At 38.9% G+C, this 20,149-nt stretch overlaps 1 non-coding gene across 1 annotated transcript; it reads left to right on the plus strand.

The window, feature by feature from the left end:
* Positions 1-3,189: 3,189 nt before the first annotated feature.
* On the plus strand, positions 3,190-3,263 carry Trnar-acg (transfer RNA arginine (anticodon ACG)). The gene has a single exon. It is a non-coding gene; the product is annotated as a tRNA-Arg (tRNA).
* Positions 3,264-20,149: the final 16,886 nt, after the last annotated feature.

Genomic DNA, 20,149 nt, shown 5'->3' on the forward strand with positions numbered 1-20,149 from the left:
GATTTGATAGTAAATAACGTGGATTTTGTTAGTATGAGTGTGTTGTTTTGTATAGCAAACAAATCATTTTAGCACTCTCATTACTATGGATTGTTTAGTAGCTGATTCTTTGTCTATAAAGTTACATGTTATGAAGTTATATCTCCCGCCCAGCCAGGCGGATTTTTTTCCGCTGTCACTGTTTTGCTCGATTGAGGTCAGCCACTTGCAGCATTGTTGCCAATGTCCAGTACCGTGACGTCACCCCACCTGTTCCATTCCTATTTTACCTATAAAGACCCAATATTTTTGTCCCTATACAGGCCCAATATTCCCATGGTAAATTCCCATTGTCCCCAAAGTGTTGATCCTGTATTCCCCATGTTAAATTCCCGATGCCCCCGAAGTTGCCCACGACTTTTTGACTGACATTTCCATTGTCCGTGAATCGCTGTGAAAATATATAACGTTTGGCTGGGCGGGGCATATAACTTTATATAACGCCGGAAGAAATGATTATCTTGGGATAATTTAGGAACTGATGCTTACCATTGGCAAGAGTAAATTGAGGCGTACACTTTGAAAATAAGGTGAATTTAAAATGACGACCCTAGTCAAAATTCTTTAGTCTTAAATTTCCTGAGAGAAAAGCTTGGCCCCAACGACACCTAAAAAGAATAGTGCTTTCCCCGTTAAACAAGAAAAGGGGACCAAATGGGTGTCTTGTAAAAAGAGACAGTGTTTAGCGCTAGGACGCACAATTTGTGAAAGAAAACAGCATTAAGCTTTCTGGGGAGAGCCGAGACAGTCCGAAGACGGAAGTCCGAGAAAAGAAGTGACGAGTTCAGAATAAAGGACTATGAAATATAGGAAGGGGTGAAGCGTAGAGAATACGAATGTTCGAGGAAATAGGAAGACGTTGATACAGGTTCACGGGCTGAAGGTGATGAAATCAGTTGTGGACATTGCGCTCTTTTCACCACTCGTTATTATGATGAAATAAATCCAAATTAGATGCTGCTACTAAACTATGTTGACATAATTTAGATTGAAATGGGATTGCCGCTATTTATTTGTTTTAATTAATTTTTTTTTTATTTTCTTGTCTAAAGAGACTCGTATTGTATTATTTCTTCCCAATATTCTTGCTCGTTTCTCTGTTCAAATTCGATCTTTCCACTCTCACCGGCTGTACTATCGAGGGAGGTCATCCTCTAGATAACGCCAGCCAAATCCAGTTAACCACCCCTCTTGTTAAGAGGGCGACGTTACATATCCCTATGTTCAATTCCCTTTGACGCTAAACAGACCCAATATTTTTTGTCGCTAGAAAAGCCCAATATTTTCCCATGCTAAATTCCCCTTGACGCCAGAATGCCGGGACCATTTTGTTAACATAGAAGTCCCCTTGACGCTAGGGTGCCCTACTTCACTACTGTCTTAAAATAAGTATTAGAAAAGAGCGAGAAGATAAAACCTTTGTAAAATTCAACAAATAATTAATTTTCTTAGAATACAAAGTGAAAATGTAAAAAAGAAGTTACGGTAACGCAAATTAAATCTCAAATAATCCTGGAATTTATAACACAAGTCCTAATGAATAAAGTTCCGAATAAACTTTTGTGCTATTGCAAAGTACTGCCAACAGTCTTATGTTGAACCACAGTATTATGATCTTGGGTTTGCTTGTCTGAGTTCACTATATATCCCAGTTACTGTCTTGTTCCAGGAATATAATTGAGTACTTTGTATCTCCAGTGAAGAATATGGAATTAAATAATGTCACCTCAAATCAAACACTGGACACAACAAGTGATTCTGTCTGAAGATCTTATTGTATGAATGAATAATTTCTAGATCAACAAGATTATATTTTAAAAAAGAACCAAGACACAAAGAGCCAGAATGTTGGATAAAAGTTCATTTCCAGAACAATCCAAGTTACAATTAGACAAGGACTGTTGCTAAAATTATAATATAGAATGTGGTAAACATCGGGAATACCCGGCATTTTATGGGGAATTTCCAATATTCTTGACTCAGACTGAGATAAATGTTTTGTTTACAAAACCAAACTCAATGATTTTGGTTAGGAAGAAAATGGACCTGATTTTGGACAAGGTCAGCTATAAAATAACATTTACGTAACCCATAGCCGATGTTGTTGTTGTTTTTGTTATAGGGATTAACGCTATTTTTCAGCACAAGATAGGCTATACATGGCGGCCAGCATTAATGGTGGAGGAAGAACCCGGGAAAACCCCGGAAAGAACCATCGACCCACGAGACGCTACCTGCAAGCTTTCTCACATATCCACATTGGCCGAGACTCGAACCCACGCAGACAGAGTTAAGATGGCAGCGATCCGTGACGGGGAGCGCTTTAGACCACTCGGCCTTATAATGAGTAACAAAAATTTAACAAATAATGCAAATTGAATAATAATAATAATAATAATAATAATAATAATAATAATAATAATAATAATAATACTATTAATAATAATATTAATAATAATAATAATAATAATAATAATAATAATAATAACAATAATAATAATGGTGAATGTAACAATAATAATAATTATAATATCATCGTTGCTAATAATAATAATAATAATAATAAAAATAATAATAATAATAATAATATTATTATTATTATTATTATTATTATTATTATTGTTATGTTTTACTGAGTTGATATAAGGGAATATTTCACTTGTTTAATGTGAATTTATTCTCAATTTTCCGCAGTCTGTCCGTAGTCCTATGAAAATTCACATAAAAAACTGTCCAGTGAGACCGGCTCATATACTACTGCTCTTGCTGTTACTAAGTGACCATGTTGAATGATTCTGCTTAACTTGCTATCGTATACTATAAATTCCTTCTTATTAGACCATATACGTCAAATTGCTAAATATGAGTCTCACAGAGAGAGAGAGAGAGAGAGAGAGAGAAGAGAGAGAGAGACCAGTTTCAACTCGGTCATAATTTTGTGACAAGCATGTAACGTCTTTATTGCCTTCAGTTTTATACAGCTCTCTATAAGTTAGCTAGTGCTTGTGAACTTATTTCTTGATAATAAATGCTATGAACGATTTGCTGGAGACAAAAACATTACACGCAGAACCTATAAATAGACTACTACAGCAATGCACAAAGAGAGGAAAGGGATATATAACTTCAACTAACGTTTTTGTATCCATAGGGCCTGTGGCCAAATTGGATAAGGCGTCTGACTACGGATCAGAAGACTGCAGGTTCGAGTCCTGCCAGGCTCGATAATTTTTTTCACTCTTAAATTTATTAAATTTGTGTAGTTCTTATTTCCATGTTTTCTTTCATCGGCCAGGCTCGAAATATTTTTTTTTTCTTTCTTAATTTTGTAAATTTTGTTTAGTTTTTATTTACATGTTCTCTTTCACTGGCATATATAGAGATAATGACAAGCGGCTTTTGGGTGTTAGCACATTTTATTGGAGATAAGTGTTCCTTTTATTTTCTGGAGACCCCGTGACTAGGTTGACATGTAATGAATAAGTTCTTATGTTGCAAACAGGCTATGTATTAATTAAATAAAGAAAAGCGGAGATATAAAGTTTAGTACTGAGACAATACCTGCGCAGTGAATGCTAGATTCATACACAGAAAACCTGGCAATATTTTCATGCGTAACTGTCTACGTCAACACTCGCCTGCAATTACGGAACGACTATTTTCATTTTTACTGGGGTTGGTGTGGGTTTGGTTTTTGAAGTAATGGGCGATGTGATTTTTTTTAAATTGAAATTCCGGCTCACAAACAGCTTCAAAAATATTTTTTCTCTGATTTTTAGCAAAGGAACATTTTTATATCCGTTATATAAATAAAAATCACGAGCTTCTAGAAATCACGAGCTTCTAGAAAATAAAAAATTATTCCTGCTCGAATCCACCTTCAAATAAATAAATAAATAAATAAAATAAATAAATAAATGGTCGATCTCTTTCAAAATTGCACAGTAGATTCTTTAACAGGATATTTTTGTTGATTTGAACGTATATAACGACAGGCTGATTTTGTAAATTATACTGCAATTGGTGACAAGCAGAAAGGTGAACTACAGTACAGGTACAATTGATATAAAGATGAAAATGTATACACAAGAGAAATATTCCATGCATGGAAACAAATGTAAAAAAATATCGATAAGACTAATAGTGTGCTAACTGCTTGTATATACTCGTTTTTTTTTTTTTTAAATTCTAATATTACATGTGGAGATAAAATAGTTCTTCCCCCCCCCCCCCCCCCAGAATGTATCACGACGAGAATTGTTTGTGTTAAGGGTATTGCATATGCATTTGTACCTGGATCATTGCTTAATAGGGCTAATAAAGAAATGATACATCAGTCAAACCCTGAGGTTAAAGCAGACAAAATAGAAGAAGACTAGACATCTGGATAACAGACGGTATACCATGAGATTGGAGATACATTATTACAAAATAATAAAAACTCAACCATGTCCAGCAGGGCTATATCGTGTATCCCAAAACAGATACCAAATCAGGGGCGCCCGCAATTATTTGGTGGTGGTGGGGAATATATAGCGGTCAGCTATTAAGTTTTACTTATGTAGACCAAAACATGTTTAGAGGTGAAATGGGTGGGGGCACTTCCTCTTGCCCCTATATGTGGGCGCCCAACGACCAAACTGTAACTTTTCTTTTTCATGTACAATAAATATATTTAAACACTTGTATGTTGTACAATTTTCCGACAACCAGACTCTTTTGCCTTTTGGAGCAGGATATTTAATTTGGAAAACATTTAATCACCTGAAGTTAATACACTTGCCTTCAAGACTCCATATTGTGTAGGTTTGGATTACAGAATAATGCACAATAGAATACTTATAAAAGAAAGATTGACGTATGATGATAAAATTGGTAATGATTTATGTCGATTTTGACAATTGGAAACAGGATTTATTTGAAATAGGTTTCAAATAATCTCAGTTAAGCTCATTTATGAATTATGTTGCATAAAAAGTAGAGATTCTTTTTTTTTTAAATTGAGCTGGTGTATTGATAGCATTCTTTAAGAACAAATATTCATGATAGGATATAACAGTAACTCATCATCTGTGAATGACGATATTTTTAAAAATTAAGATCTGAGCACTGTATTTTTTGGAAAGAAACCTGATGTAGAAAGACTGTTTCAATATATGCTTATGAAATACACATCATATTTTTGTCAACAATACAAACACAAAAGTAAGCCTTTGATTACAAAATATTTTGTACAAGATAATCTTTTGATCAGATCGTTTCAGTAGAAATTGTTTAATAGACTGTAGCCTTTAGACAATAACAGATCAGTAGAAATTGTTTATAACACTGTAACTGTTAGATAATACCAGATAAGTATAAATCGTTTATAAGACAGTAGCCTTTAGATTAGGGGTCTCAAACTCATACCACCCTGGGGGCCGCATGAGGGCATTTTCGATTACCCAAGGGCCGCATCACCTTTGTTATCTTTCATGACGCCTTGTGACTCCAATCATTTTGCGGGTCACATGATACGGCTTGGCGGGCCGCGTGTTTGAGACCCCTGCTTGAGATAATAACAGATCAGTAGAAACCGTTTATAACACCGACGTTTTAGATAATAATAGATCAGTAGAAATTGTTTATAACATTGTAGCCTTTAGATAGTAACAGATTAGTAGAAATTGTTTATACTACTGTAGCCTTTAGAAAGTGGCAGATCAGTAGAAATTGTTTATAATACTGTAGCCTTTAGATAGTGACAGACTAGTAGAAATTGTTTATAATACTGTAGCCATTAGATAGTGACAGCTTAGCAGAAATTGTTTATAATACTGTAGCCTTTAGTTAATAACAGATTAGTAGAAATTGTTTATACTACTGTAGCCTTTAGATAGTGGCAGACCAGTAGAAATTGTTTATAATATTGTAGCCTTTAGATAGTAACAGATTAGTAGAAATTGTTTATACTACTGTAGCCTTTAGAAAGTGACAGATCAGTAGAAATTGTTTATAATGCTGTAGCCTTTAGATAGTGGCAGCTTAGCAGAAATTGTTTATAATATTGTGGCCTTTAGATAGTAACAGATTAGTAAAAATTGTTTATAATACTGTAGCCTTTAGATAGTGGCAGACCAGTAGAAATTGTTTATAATACTGTAGCCTTTAGATAGTGACAGATTAGCAGAAATGGTTTATAATACTGTAGCCTTTAGATAGTAACAGATTGGCAGAAATTGTTTATAATACTGTAGCCTTTAGATAGTGACAGATTAGCAGAAATTGTTTATAATGCTTAGCCTTTAGATAATGACAGATCAGTAGAAATTGTTTATAACACCGGAGCCTTTAGATTTAGCATTACATCGATACAATGTACATATGGACAGTATATTTTTAACATGTAAATTGTAAAAAAGGGTTTTAAATAAAAGAGAAAACAGGCATCTGACGAAAGAACAATTGACTGAAAGTTTTAGTCCTGCCAATGCTCGATTTTCTAAGGTATTTTTTCCACTTAATATTTTTGTATAGACTCTCTCTCTCTCTCTCTCTCTCTGTCCCTCTCTCTCTGTCCATCTCTCTCTCTCTCTCTCTCTCTCTCTCTGTTTGACAGATATACAGATAATGACTTATTGTATTAGAACAGTACAGACATGAAGCTTATTTATAATTGCTATGCCAGCACTGACAAGTGGCATGGGGGTGTTCATAATACTTTATTGTATATAGGTATCACCATTGCTGGTTAACTTGACATGTAATGACAGATTCCTTATGCTTCGTGAGGCTCCCCGCGGCCGAGTGGTCTAATGCGCTCGCTTTTACAGATCACTCACATCTCACATCTGACCGCTCGGGTTAGAGTCTCGGCTCGGCCAACGTTGGAATGTTAGAAAGCTTGTCAGTAGCTTCCGTTGGTCAGTGGTTCTTCCCGAAGTGTCCCCGGATTCTTCTTCCACCAAATATACTGGTCGCCAAGTGTGTCATGTGCTGAAAAATGGCGTCAAACGCATCAACCAAAGGAAAGCTAATATTTCAAACAAAGGTTGTGCAACGTACTATTTAAATGACGAAAACCTGAAATAACTTAAATATTTTTGTTTCTTTTTGCTTGAACAGTATTTATTCAAGAAAACAGTTTTATTTATAATTTATAAGAATATAATCTATACGGGGGTTCAGTAGAAAGCTGGAAGCTTGTTGAATACTGTCACCGCTGTTACAGAGAAAATTTAGCAGTCTATAATGTCTACCGATTTAAAGTAGACAAATCATTTACAGAATTGTTTCAAAGATCATATAGTGGTCAAAAAGATGGAATACACTTGAAATTTTAGTACTACTTGAAACGATACAGATGAAATATTAATTTTATTGCAACTTGAAACGACGCAGATTGCCTGGCGCAGACGATGCTAGGTCATACAACGTCAACTCTAGGGCTTCAATGTATGTGATAATATTATAATTATCGACAATTTAAACGAGGACTTACACAATGCTGAATATACAAATCTCAGGGAGTTAATGATTTTTAATTTCAGACAAATTGTAATAACTGAGCCGACCAATGTAACAGGTCGCAAGGCGACGCTGTTAGGCGCTGTTATTATATTTCCAACTAAAGATATTCTCCATGTCGTAACAACTTTTCCTTCTATTTCATTTGCTAAAGATTATATTCAACATGTCTCTTGTTAAGAAGCTGTGTCCAACTGTATGGAAAAGAGGAAAGTTAATGATATTGTGTAAAGGGGAATCGGTTATCCTTAAAATTACGGGCCTATTTCACAATTGAGTTTTGTAGGAAAGGTTTTGGAAAGAGTTATTTTTAAGCACCTCTAACATCAACTTCACTCTGATGATCTTATACTCAACTCTCCATCCGATGTTTATCTTAACAAATCTACTGGGTTTTCAGCTCATGGATATGCAACAAAGTATATGTATTGTGCTTGATAACATGGATGACGTGTGTGTAGTCTTTGCTGTCTCTAAAGCATTTGATCGTGTTTGGCATAAAGGTCTACTAATAAATAATGGCGCCGTGGCATTGATAACTCGCTTTTTGATTAGCTTTCTGGCTGTCTATCAAATAGATATTTGTAAACATGCCGAATCAAGTTACCATCATATTGCGGCTGCTGTACCACAGGGTTCTGTTTTGGGTCCGTTATTATTTATTGTGTGTTTTATTGATATAGGAAAAAGGCCCTTCACTGTAACGAAATTCTTTGCTGATGATAGTGTATCTGCGTATTTATTAAACGATACTTAATAAACTGAATATGTATTGAGTACAGATTTACATCTCATTGACGGTTGCTCAAAGCAGTGTTTGGCTGACTTTTATCCAACCATCTCTGAGGTAACGGTATTCTTACATAAGTTATAACCCGTTTTTCATAACCTAAAAATTCTCCCCAAAACTTCTGTCTTTTCTTGACAACCCTAAACATCTTAGCGCAACTTCTAGTAATGTAGGCAACTGGATGAAACATACCTAGAGCATATTTTATTCGACCTAAAAATATATCAATGTCCTGAAAAACTTAAATATAAATTTACCCCAGAAAGTTAGAAAAGATATTTTTACACACATCCACACTTTATTTAAGTATGCTGATGTTGTACGGAATGGCTATTAGGCCGAAGACTCTCTTAAAGTAGAAAAACTACAATTAGAAGCAGGGATAATTGTTATTGGTCTTACTAGATTTTTGCAGGAGGTGGTTTGTGTACCTTGGCAGATAGACGAAAATTTTATGAACTGTTTTTCTATAGTTTAATCTATTGTCATTTTCAGAAACTTTGTCAGATTCAAGTGTAATCATATGATTTTGGTTAAGGAGTTGAAAGCATCAGAGCACAATCTATCCAACAGTGCAAAAATACAGCATCATAAATCTTGATGCTGGATACAGATGATTATAAAAGAATCTCTCTCTCTCTCTCTCCCCCTCTCTCTCTCTCTCTCTCTCTCTCTCTCACACACACACACATACCCCCCCAAAGAATAAGGAGTAATCTAATTACGATTCAAAACGTTGTGAGTTAAATCGATTACTTAGATCTTTTAGTCATTTTAATTAAAGTTTCACAGACAGAACTATTTGTACGTTTTTATTCCATAGAGAATTTAGGGCTGCAAAATAAAAAAGTTTCGATTGCCAGGGCAAAAAGGAGTGTGTATAAGGTATGATCACTAAGATCGGAGTATTTTTGGACAGTCTGCTCTAGAAGAATGTGTTTTATAATCCTTATGTCACTGAAGAACACACGGTACTAATGATATGGAAAAATGGGAAGCAGCCTGGAAATTGGTGAACATAAAATAGAGTATATATGGGTTTGACTGACCAGGATTGGTTAATAATGTAAGTTATGTTTTAGGTAAAAGGATCTTTTGAGAGCTTATCCTAGTTGTAAGTGAAAACAAATAGAGACATTGTTTTATTGACGGAATTTAAGCCCTTTAACAGTCTTGAGTTTGGAACACTCATTACTAAAATGTTCACCTGTTTCGAATATATGCAGGTCCAGAAACTGCCGCGGCTCATATCCTTTCCTCAACACAGAAGCTGACATCCAGGTTTCATCTATACTGGTAAATATAGGTTTGATCATGAGCACTCAAAAATGTTAAGTTATCGAATTTTTAATATCTTGGTGTTTGCAAATATTTACTATGGGAATTGAATTAGTACCGTGAGTCCTGAAGGAGCAATGGTTATTTTTAGATACATGGTTTATATATAAACTGTAATGTAAATTACAGCACTTTTCTTTGCCCAGCATGTATAACCTGTGACGTCCCATCACCGCCATAATAATAAAATGGAGTGATTTTCTTTTGCATGATTCAAATAGGCCTTGAAATTATGCAGTGAAGGATTGTTTCTTATTTCTACCCGTAACAAGTTCCATATTCGACTCGTGAAGTGTAAAAACGAGTTATGGAACAATGTTGTTCTACACACTGCAGGTCCAATAGCGTTTGTAGATCGAGTGGAGTTGATTTCATTTCCTATAAATAAAGGTCCAATAGCGTTTGTAGATCGAGTGGATTTGATTTCATTTTCTATAAATAAAGGTCCAATAGCGTTTGTAGATCGAGTGGAGTTGATTTTGGCTTCTATAAATAAAGGTCCAATAGCGTTTGTAGATCGAGTGGAGTTGATTTCATTTTCTATAAATAAAGGTCCGATAGCGTTTGTAGATCGAATGGAGTTGATTTCATCTTCTATAAATAAAGGTCCGATAGCGTTTGTAGATCGAGTGGAGTTGATTTCATCTTCTATAAATAAAGGTCCAATAGCGTTTGTAGATCGAGTGGAGTTGATTTCATCTTCTATAAATAAAGATCCAATAGCATTTGTATATCGAGTGGAGTTGATTTCATCTTCTATAAATAAAGGTCCAATAGCGTTTGTATATCGAGTGGAGTTGATTTCATCTCTTATAAATAAAGGTCCAATAGCGTTTGTAGATCGAGTGGAGTTGATTTAATCTTCTATAAATAAAGCCCCAATAGCGTTAGTAGTGAATGGGGGCACCCTACGGACAATGGGAATTAGCATTAAAAAACCCCTTGGGCAAATCTACGGACAATGGAAATTTAACATGGAGAAAAATCGTGGGCAAATCTACGGACAAGGGGAATTAACATGGGAATAAATCGTGGGCCACTTTACGGACAAGGGGAATTTAACATGGTGATAAATCGTGGGTCACTCTACGGACAAGGGGAATTGAACATGGGATTTTTTTTTAAAAATTTTTTTAAAAAAAGGGGTAGGCAATTCAAAGACTATCTCTTTTCGAGAAATATGGCTGGCCCTGAAAAGGGCCTTTGGGTTTTCGTCTTCTTCTAATTTCTTCTTTTCCTCCACCAAGTTCTTATTTTATCTCCTACACTCTTCTTCTCTTTCTTTTTTTTCTTCTCCTCTTCTTTCTTCTTCTCTTCCTCCTCTTCTTTCTTCCTCTTTTCATTTTCTTCTTCTTTTTCAATTTTTTCATTCCATTCTCTCATCCTTATCCTTTCCTCTTCATCCTCCTTTTCCTCCTTTATTTCTTTCAACAGATCACTAATGATTACCTTCATTTTTCGTAAATTGTTTATCTCCATCTTCACTCTATGGGGACTATATGAGTAGTGATCCTCGTTTAGGTTAACCAACATTTGCTCAAACATTCCTAAATTGTCCATGACGTTTTGCAATTTTTCCATTTTGTTAAGGTGGTTTGAAGCCATCTTCTTTTTTTATTCTTTGCAGAATGGTTTGAACCACGAATACTGTGGGTTCTTATACAAAAAGCGCGGACGTGATGGAAAACATCCCCTAAAAACATAAAATGGATCTTACCTAGATCATGACCAACAACGTGCGAACGTGAAGGAAAACATCCCCACTTTTCTCATTTCATATAATCAAGCCCAAACTATACTCTCCACATACTCTAAGAAACAATAAAGAAACCCATAATCTACTATTCACACAAACTTACTTCATCATTTACAAACACAAACACACAAACACTTACACTTCCACTATTAATAAAGAGTTAGTGTTTATTTTCACACTACTCTACCTACATACATTGGCAAATTAATAGTTATTTCTTTTCTAGAGTATTGGGTAGCCCTGAAAAGGGCTGTTTTGTTTGGAACTTCATGGGCACCTGGTTAATGGTGGCACCTTCCAGGCCTGGCGCCACATACACATCTTATCCCCCAGTTACTTTTTACCTTTTGGGGGGAGAGAGCAGAGGCAGGATATGTTGCTTCAGAATCCCAATTTTCACTCTCTGGGATTTTGAAATTTCTTCTCTCCTTTTCCTCCTCCTCTTCTTTGTTTCTTCTTTCCTCTTTATATCTTCTTTCTTCTTCTTCTTTGTTTCTTCTTTCCTCCTCTCTTATCCTTCCCTCCTCGACAATGGCTTCCGCGGCCAGTTCATTTAATATGCGCCTGGCATATTCCAGATGCACATGAAGCTCCAACAGTTTCTCAAGTCTCGTGTTCATTTTTGGTGTTGATCAATCAACAAGGGTAGCTCGACTGCCGAACGAGTTTCAATTTATAGTGAAAGCGCGGACGTGATGGAAAACATCCCCCTAAAAACATAAAATTCATCTTACCTAGATCATGACCAAAAACAACAACAACGCGCGGACCTAAAAGAAACACTCGCTCACTTTTTTATGCTACCCATCACTTCAATAGACTATCCACATACGCAAAGCAATCCAATCTAACCCCTAATATACACCTCAAACAACCCCAAAAACAAACATCATTTTAATCTACTATCCACACCAACCTACTTTATCACTTACAAACACAATCACACAAACTCATACGCTCACATTTTTAAAAGCTAGAGTTAGTGTTTATTTTCACACTACTCTACCTACATACATTGGCAAATCGATCGTTATTTCTTTTCTAGAGTATTGGGTAGCCCTGAAAAGGGCTGTTTTTTTTGGTTTTTTTTGCTATGGCATTCTTTTTTAGTTTCTAAGAATGCGATGTCCTCTGAGGATAGACTTTCTGGCGATAGGTCTGCTTCTTCGGAAAGAGAAGAAGAATTCTTTGGTGTCGATACGACAATCGACAAAGCCTCTGTCAGGTTCAGGTTGCTGCTGCTGCTGTTGCTGTTGTTGCTGCTGTTGCTGCTGTTTCTGAAGTCTGTACTTCTCTGTCCATTCTTCTTTTTCCCTGTTCACTTCTTCTCTGAAGAGCTCTTCTATTAGGTCTTCAGTGATTTTTAACATTCTCACATTCTCTATTTCTTCTGGCTTCGGTATCAGACTGTGTCTGACCCTATGCAAATTCACGTAGGCTTCGTTGAGCTTAGCTAGTTTGGAGCACATCTTCGTAGGAGGATGAGTCGACAATGGATGGTTAGACTGGAAACAACCCCCGTTCTTAAAGTGAAAGCGCGGACGTGAAGGAAAACATCCCCACACGGTTTTCGAGCCGCAACGTTTAGTGAGTGTCATGAGAGGGATAGTAAGAAATCAAAGAGCATCAATCCAACATTCTTCTAGCTAAACAAAAGACAAAGACATTTTTTTTTCAAAACACAACATTTTTTATTCAACAATCACTTAACACTAAACAACAAAATTTCTAACATTTTTAACAATAATCCAACACTATAACATCAAACAATTATTATTCAAATCACAAACATTTTTTCTCAATGGACAATCTACTTTGAACAAGGCTGACAACGTTGTGAATGAAATTGTGATTTCCACTGTTGGAAATCATTAGGCCATTGATGGACACTACGTTTCCTAGCTTGAGACAAAAGATAAGCATAATGGTCACAAAACCATCGATCTACTTTCACATCGTTTCTAGCAGAAGAACGAGGATCGAAATGAGTCACTAAATGTTCTAAGGAATAGCCCAGGCTGCGATGATGCAGAAAATACACACAGTACTGTCCACACACCAAGGAATCTGTGCCTTGTAATTTCACATTATTGAATCGGGTGGTTTGAGCATTTCTTCTCATAAAGTCAATGATATCGTTTTCCAAAGGGGGCAATCCGTACGAATCGAAATATTCCACACATCCTTCTTGAGGAAAGTAGACGGCTACCCAGTGGGTTCCTGGGAGATGACTGTCGTCCGTGTTGATCACGTAAGCTTGATGGTCTTTAGGTTTGCGATGAGGGAGTTCATCTTTAGCACAGACGACGGGATTCCAAGAAGACGTATACGAACTGTGGTTCAAAAGGTAATAAAGTTCCCAGGTATCCATTGTTTTTGTGTTTGTTTTCTTCTTCACAGGTAATAATACGTCGTCAATTCGATCCTGACTTTTTGCTTGAAAATGTCTGACGAATAAACGGTTATTCGTTCTGTTTCCTCACTCTGATTCAGGAGAGCTTCGATACGATGGATCTCTTGAGTGGTTAATGCTGGACAAGAATGTTCACGCAAGTCTTTATACCACTGGTGCAACACGTCTTTGTTCGAGATGAGACTCCAAGCTTCGTCCAGATACTCGTCCAATTTTTCTTCTTGACTTAACATTAGGCATTTATCGTGTTGAATTTGACTGGGATGATCGTTTTGACATCCATAACAATTTTTCTTGATCAATTCCGTCATTTTGTCGACCAAGTGTTTGGCAAAACAGGAGACTAAATGGGCTTCTTGTTCTGGCCATCTCGACTTCATCATGATATCTTCTTCGTCTTTGTCTTGAGATTCTTCTCCTTCCACGGTCTCCTTACATTCCATCTCCAAAGTTTCTCCACTAGGTAAAGAGGGATAACAGTCTTCCATGGCTTTCTAATAATCTAGAATGACTTCTCTCAAACTGTTGATTTCTATGGTATTATCGAATTCTGCATACAGGATGACGTTCACTGTATGTTTCAGTACTTCTGCAAACTGAAGTTCCATACGAATCTGGCCAGATTTTATAGGGTGGAAATGTCCCTCGTCGCTGCCTTGGTCTGGAGTGAAATCGAAAGCCCACAAAGCATAGCCTCCTGCATAATCCTCATACTCAATGCCGTGACTGGTGTTGGTTCCTAACTGACCGGTGGCTTCGTACAGGGACAAGTACGATCTCAAGTAATTCATCTTCTTGTCACTAAAGTCAGGTTCGAAAGGTCGGGTACACAAGGTCTTGCCATCACGACTGACTTCGATTTTCTTCACTAAAAAGTGTTGAAAGTTGAAAGGATTTTCTTTGAAGGCTCCGTTGAAGGCTGAATTCGTGACCATACCAAGGATCAAACGTTTGGGTAACTGTCCTTGGAACAGATGATCTTCGGTTATGGATTGAAGGTTAGCGGGAATGGTGAACGTTTTCACTTCCACACGTCGGATGGGATACTTGGCAGTCGTTCTGCTCAACGTTTGACTGATGTCGTTACCCACTTTGGGTAACACTTCCACGCGTCGTACGTAGAGTTTGGCCTCCTGGATTATGCTTTTAGGAGCCTTAGCAGGATCAGCAGCTATCAAATGGAAAGCGGCACTGCTGCGATTCAGTCTCAAGCGGACATTGACCCCGTTCAGCAAATATTTCTCTTGCAACCACATGTCCAAATGCAAACGATCCATCAGTTCTAAACTCTTCTTCTCTAAGATTTTGCTTTCTCTTGCCTCAAAGCCGGAATTGCTTCCATCTGTTTTTTCGAACTTACCCGCTTCGTCAGCTACCCACAGCACGCAGGCATTGAGATGACTATCCTTGGCATCTATTCCGTACGTCAAGAGATTTTCCAAGTAGGCACGGTAAGGGTATGTATCCATGCTGCTGCTGACTAGTTTGTTATTCAAGTACAAATCCACTGAGCTGAACAAGGAATGCATGAAATTGTTGACGGGAGCTATTTCGTCAGCGTCATCTACTCCACTATCATCTTTTTCTAGAACTTGGACTTTCAAGTACAAGTAACTGCTATTCAGATCGATGTAATCTTCGGGCTGCCCCTTGATTTCAAATTCGATGGGAGCGGAATCGGTCAGTGAGGAGATGGGATTAAATTCCACCCATTGGGATTCTTGCATGGTCATCATGGTGGGGGGCATGGCAAACAGATCCAGTTCCGTCTTGGAACAGGCGCAAGACTCTCGGTGCATCATTTTTTGTTGTTGCTGTGTCTCAATAATCGAAAACGTCTAAGTCTCGAACGGTTCTTCTTTTCTTGGCCTTTCTCGCTTGAAGTCTGGTGAAAGGGTGTTTTCTTCTTCGTCGTCTCTTTCTGCCTTGTCCTTGCTGAATGCTTGACTCGGTAGCGTGCAGGGCATTTATAGGTGTGTCTCGTCGGCCCAAAATGTCTTTGCCCGTTTGCAGCAAGACATTTTTGCCTGCCCTCATGAAGGCTTCTTTAGGGTTTTGTTTGTCGATGATGACATTTTGGAGAAATTCTTTGCCTTGTGTCAGTGCCGCATCTTTCAAGGCGTGCAATCCGCGTGTCACCATCGGTTTCAACACTGGGGCCACCGAACGAAAGGCCGATTTTAACATGTCTCCTAAACCGTGTCCTCGCTGTCGAGCCACCCCTTGGTACACTGGATACATGACTTACTTACGAGTCGTGAGAGAACCGTTTTCGAAAATGGAGTTTCACCGTGACTTTTCCTTTGGTGAATGGAATATTTTGTCCCAAATCTCCTTTTATAGTAATGTTGACCGTGTCCAAGTACGACTTGCTGACGGGTAAATAGTGAGGATGGACAAATTCGCGGTGAACGTGGTAAGTGTTTCCACCTTCCTCGTCAGCGTTTGTGGCAGAATCCACTTTGAAAGGAATGACACGCAGTAACGGCACGGAGGTGTGTCCCACCACGTTGTACTCCACTATATCGGAATACACAAAGATCAAATTCAGTCCTTGGTTCAGTTCTACCGGGAAACGAAAATACCTGGCAAAAATATCGTTGTCGGAAATGACTGGCAATTCGTTTTTCTTTATCATGACCATTCTCATCTCCGTGTCACCGCCCAATATGTCAAACAATTCAGGACAAAATAAGAAAGACATGAATTTTTTGGACCCCTCAGAAAATTTCATCAGAAAGCGACGAGCTATTTTGTGGTATTCCAAGGTGACACTTTTTTGGACATTACTCAAAGCTTTATGGAACACGCCATTAAACCTGGAGGCTATGGCGCTGACCAAATGATGACCACTGAAATAATAGCCTGGGAGAATGGACAAGTTGTAGGTCCACGTTTTAAGTTTGTCATCATAGGTTCTATTGGTAGATGTGCCAATTTTATCCAACTCCACTTGCAATTGTTGGTCATGAACTTCCACCTTAAACCAATTTTGCTGGGCAATGATATTTTGGACTTGGGTTGGGTGAATCATTTCCACTAAAGCCACTTCCCAATGGGCTTCGTGATCTAAGGGGATGGCTTGAGGTAATTTGGCCGTGTAACAGCACAACGTGTTGTTGGGAAACACCTCCATGGAACTGTCACTGGGTAAGGTTAAGTAAAATTGGTTTTGGTGACTCATAATTCTAGAGTTCTGTGGCTGTCCGAGGGATATTACTGGACGTCAGAGGCGTGTCTTCGCCCAAAATGGGGTTCTGGTTGTGGTTGTTGTTGGAGTGGTGACTGGCACTGGCACTGGACACAACGTTCCCGTTCGAGGAGAATTTCAGGGAGGGATTGGGAAGTAGGTAACCGATGCAACTGCTCAATAAAATGGTCCACAATTGTTTGTCTCCTTGTTGCAAACTCAAATTGGCGATGGCTGCCCCGATGACACAATACACCACGAAGATTTGGCAGAAAAAGACGATTTGCGTTTTAGGCACACGTTCTCCACACCACACCCACAAGGGTTGTTTTTGTAAATCTTGCACAGAAGAACTAGGGGAAGAAGGACTGGTCGACGTAGCTGCGTCTGATGTGTGAAAGGGCATGATGGTCACTTCTTCTTTTTATAGTCGATGACTTGCGAAGCGTCGATCCAAGAATCGAAACTGGGTGGATATCCTTTCCAACGTACTTTGACTTCTTTGACACGTCGTTTGCCCACTTTACGGGTTCTGCGTTCGAGAATGCTTTCGATGTCGTACACGTCGTCTTCTTTTTTGGTGACACGTTGTAACTCGGGCAAATAAAACGTTCCTTTGAGTACTTCTCCGTTCATGTCTTCCAATTTATAGACGGCAGGATGACGGCCATGTACTCGTCCAGTGACGCGAAACAGTTCGGTCGTCCAGTTAGGTAAGTAACCTTTGTCGAAAGTGCGTTTGGTTTTGCCAATGCGCACCCAATCTCCTACGGTCAACTCTCCACTTTTCTTGGGGACAGCCCTCGTCGGGGACGTACCGAACAGGCGCTCGAACACCAGCACTTCGTTGTCGGGAGTCACGTCTTGCGGGGCACGTCCGATGCTTCGATGGTAAGATTGGTTGTACGCTTGCACCAGATGCGGTAAGATGTCGATGTACTTCAGAGTGTGGTGATGCGTAAAATATTTCCACATGCGTTCTTTCAAAGTGCGTTGAAAACGTTCCACGATGCTGGCTTTGGTTTCTGGATTCTCGGTGGTAAAAAAATGAATGTCACGTTTCTTTAATTCTTTTTGGAAAGCTTGGTTCAGAAATTCGGTGCCTTTGTCCGTTTGCCATCGAAGAGGGTGACGACCGCTTTGTTTCAACACCCGTTGCAGGGATCGCACTAACTCACTGCTCGATTTGGAAGTCAAGGGCACGACCCAGGCAAATTTGGAAAAGACGTCGATGACACAAAACAAATATTTGTAGCCACGATTGTAGCTGGCCAAATGAGAGACATCGGCTAAATCGGCTTGCCATTGATGATCGATGCCTTCCACTCGGGTGCGACTTCTGGCAAACTTGCGTCGAATGGGTTTGTGTAAAGTGTAGGTAACTTGTTCTTGTAACCATCGTTGCACTTGAGGTAAACGGAGACTTTTCAGTCGCGTTTTGGCAGCACGAAACAATTTTTGAACTCCTGCGTAACCTGCAGGATGGGAGGGATCGTAGTAAATGCTGGCTAAGACTTTTTCCATTTTTTGTGTTGATTGGTGTGTTAATAAGGCACCCACTCTTGGAAGAGGCTACTCTTTTTCTCTTGGGGTATTTTCTTGGATTGCAAGGCTTTGCGTGTGCGGCCAGCAATAGGTGTCGAAGAGGAGGATGTCTGAGCGGGGGATATCGGTTCTTGTTTCACTTCTGTCTTCACTTCTGTCTTCACTTTCTTTTTCTCTTGTGAGGAAGAAGGGGTGGCCATCATCTTTTTAATCCATCCAATTCTGGAGGTAGGTGGTGTTGTTAACTTGCGTACTTTTTCTGGTGGAGTTTGAAACCCTTCTTCTTCTTCTTCTTTTCCTTTTTCTGTCTTGGTCACGGGTACTGGTGGTACTGGTACTGGTACTGGTGATGGTGCTGGACTTTTCATCAAGGTCTTAAAATCTTTCAAAGTGGGTAGAGCTGTTTCGTCTAAAGCTTTCTGGTGAAAGAGTTGCAGTCGTTGCAAGAGTTGACCGTACTTTTGCGATTTTTCTGTTTCGGACAAATCTTGGCGATCCAGCAAGGATTGCAATTCGTGTTGTAACTGGGACATCTCGCTCAAATTGGGATTGGGAGGTAAATGCGGGGTGCGTTGTTCTTGCCACCGATGGTATTCCATCCATCGTTTGTAAGGCACTAAAGCTAGTTTTCGTCCTTCCATGGGGTTGTCAGGGGTGAATTCTGAGATCTTGGGACTTCCGAAGGCCTTTTTATCTTGCTCCCATCAGTCCTCCCAACATGGTTCCCAAGACTCCTTTCAGTATGGGGCCTAACAAGAGAGGTAAAATGCCTCCACGTTGGACCAACATCTTCTTTTTTTGACGAATGGGAATTTTCTTTTGAACCATTTTCCGAAGAACGTGACGATGTTTGCCTAAGCATTGTTTCTGGTGTTTGGACAAAGGGATCGTGCCTTTCAAAACGTTCAAACAACATTCGCACACGGTATCGATGACCTCTTTGGAGGCTGTTTGAATGAGTTTTTTTCGTAGGGGTGGAGAAGCTTTGGACAGGACAGATAACAGGTCCCCATGTTTGGCTAAACGTGGTGGCAATCCTTTTCTTTTCTTTCCTTGGGGTTTTCTGGAGGGTGACATCTTTGAGTCTTTAGGAGCACCTAAAAAACACTGATACCCTACTTGGTCACAGGCCTTTTTTATACTGGAACGCGTCGCCACTGATTGTCTTTACGTTTTATCAGTTTGAGGACAGGCATGACACGTCGTGCAGGGGTACGTAACGGACTAAATCGAGCCAGTTCTTGCTTGGACAAATCCAGTAAACTTTGTAACATGCCCGATCTTTCATGGACTTTGATTTTGGGAGAAGGTACTTTGTGAGCAGCAGCCACTGCCGCTAAATTGGAAGGTCCTGCCACTGGGGAAGTTCTTTTGGGGGTCATCAACGGAGAAGTTCTTGGTGTGATCAACGTCTCCAAGTACTCTTCAGTTCCTGGTGACATCAACGGAGAAGTGGACAAACGTGAGGCTGCCGGAGACGATGTGGCAGGTCGTGGTTTGCGAGTGTAAGGTTGCGTCCTGGCCGAAGTGCCTCTCTTGCGACTAGTTTTCTTCTGTGGACTTTTCTTTTTC

This window comes from Sinohyriopsis cumingii, chromosome 1, assembly GCF_028554795.1.
Source record: "Sinohyriopsis cumingii isolate HCF-2022 chromosome 1, ASM2855479v2, whole genome shotgun sequence".
In the NCBI taxonomy this organism is placed as follows: Eukaryota; Metazoa; Mollusca; class Bivalvia; order Unionida; family Unionidae; genus Sinohyriopsis; species Sinohyriopsis cumingii.